General features: G+C 44.8%; 1 long non-coding RNA gene across 1 annotated transcript; it reads left to right on the plus strand.

The window, feature by feature from the left end:
- The first annotated feature begins 6 nt into the window (after positions 1 to 6).
- Positions 7 to 2,303, plus strand: LOC116380476 (uncharacterized). Its single transcript, XR_004212564.1, has 3 exons — positions 7 to 770; positions 1,929 to 2,070; positions 2,161 to 2,303. It is a non-coding gene; the product is annotated as an uncharacterized LOC116380476 (long non-coding RNA).
- Positions 2,304 to 2,336: the final 33 nt, after the last annotated feature.

Consider the following 2,336-nt stretch of genomic DNA (forward strand, 5'->3'; position numbering starts at 1 on the left):
TACTGCACATCTGGTTCATTGTAGTGAGGGATACTGCACATCTGGTTTATTACTCAGATTTGGTCATCCAATACAAAGACTCTTCTATTCAATGACTATTCAATTAGTTCAGTGATGATTTTAGCCACATTAACGTAATCAAATGAGGTCATAGGCGGCCCATAGCAGTTTCATAATAACCCTGAAATATGTTTAAACCTCTCAACGGGTGAGGTCAGCCTGGGTAATTCAACTGGTTTATCCTCAACGTGCTGTTCGTTGCTTTATTCTCTGAAGCTCCAGAGGACGTACAAACCGAACTAACTGTGAAGAATCAAACAACACGAGTGTAACCGACTACACACCATAAACTAACCTCCACTATAGAGAGGAGGGATTGTAATTATCTGTAAAGTCATATCTCATGTTCATGGACGACTTTATTGCCTTTAGGTCAAGTATTAAATGTGTTATAAAGAAACAAAGGTTGAATGTCCTGTAAACTATTTTTAACTTTCACTGCTGTTTCTAAAGCCTCTAAAAACTAACTTCTTTGTCAAAACTTTCAGACGTGTGAATATTTCTGTCGGTTAAACCTCCAGCTCAGTGTGTTTCCCTCACGGACGCCTCTTAAACACACACACATGCATCCTGTGTAAATCTGTGTGTGTGTGTGCGTTGTGTTTCCAGCCCTCGGCCGGCCAGTAAAGGTGTAGAAGGTCTGGCCAGAGTCGGCTCCAGAGCAGCGCTCTCCTTCGCCTTTGCTTTCCTGCGTCGAGCCTGGAGGTCAGGTAGGAATGTGACAGTGAAGACGTCTTGTTCGGTGCTGCTGGTGGTAGCCGGACAGCTGTTCATGAATGTGTTGCACCATGTGTCACACGCTGCTCACAGTCAACAACACAACATATGTCTCAATGCTAATGTTTTTAGTATTAGCTTGTAGTGTTTGCAGACTCGTTGGTAACGTTTCTACGGCTTTAAGATAATGAACCTAACATTCTGGTTCATGTAGCGCTGAATGTTCATGCTTTAGAGCCTTCCTGTAACATGAGACACACAGACATGCAGAGACACACACACACACACATACACACACACACAGACACGCAGAGACACACGCACAGAGACACACACAGGCACACACACACAGACAGTTAAGCCATCCTCAGTGTATCTGTATTCATGGAACAGTGTTTTCTGTCTCCTGCTGAATGGACATATGTTCCAGTCCTAGATATTTATTTTAGAGCCGTTTCATGTGACTGGATACCAGCTGCTTGAATGTTCTTGTCTGTAAATGAATGCAAAGTTTAGACTGTAAATTTATGAAACATTTCGGAACTGAAGTGATGTACAAATGTTGTCTCTGCTCTCCTGCAGACTGAGCTCCAGACTTACGTTTTACACGTTTCACTGATGCGTCGAACTTTTTCTGCGTTTTAAGCGTAACATTTGTTTTGTCAGTTCCCATACACAATTTCTGAATACATTCTGTAAATTATTGTAAACAGGAAGGTAAAAAGGTTCAGCTTTATGTTTTTCTTGTCTGTTGGAGATGTTGGGTCAGAAAGGCGCTGGAGGTCGGGGCTCCAAGGGGCCGTTTTAAAAAGCTTTGATGGTCAGAGGTTTCAGAACCAAACTGGCCTTTAGTGGTGGTGTGAGGATGTCTGGTGATGAGTCGCTGCTTAGACATAGTTTTAGGAAGGTGAACAGGTCACAAGGCTGCAGCTCTTTCTCACACACACACACACATTACATTTTCTTCAAAATGAACACTTATAATCAAAGTTCCACTAGATTATGGGTCAATACATTTGGTGAACGCACGTCTCACTGGTTCTGCCCTCACGCTTGGCAGATTGTAACCTGTATGTGTTTGGGTTCTGTGTGTGGTGTGATGTAGCCACTGTGTGTCGTGTATATCAAACAGGAGATTTGTGTTTTTCTAGGAGACGATGCGGACCTCTGCAGCGAGCTTCTCCAGGAGTCTCTGGATGCGCTGCGAGCTCTACCAGAAGCCACGCTGTTCGACGAGGGAACCGTGTCGTCGGTTTGGCTCGAAGTGGTCGAGCGGGCCACCAAGTTCCTCAGGTTGGTGTTATTCATTATTATCAGTCGCTCATTTTCTATGTTGTAACACATGTTTGAGATTCTCATGTCTTGCCTTCTTTTGGGGACCAGTGACGTACACGGAAGCGCCAGCACCAAAGGCAACATTCCTCTGCAGGACCAGCACCTCGCCCTGGCCATCCTGCTGGAGCTGGCTGTGCAGAGGGGCACTCTCAGGTAAACCCTCGATACCTCATGACATCCTGCTGCAGATAAAAACGTCTCCTCTCCGCTCACTGTGTGTGTGT

This window comes from Anarrhichthys ocellatus, unplaced genomic scaffold (assembly GCF_004355925.1).
Source record: "Anarrhichthys ocellatus isolate YVR2014 unplaced genomic scaffold, GSC_Weel_1.0 scaffold7343, whole genome shotgun sequence".
Taxonomy (NCBI): domain Eukaryota; kingdom Metazoa; phylum Chordata; class Actinopteri; order Perciformes; family Anarhichadidae; genus Anarrhichthys; species Anarrhichthys ocellatus.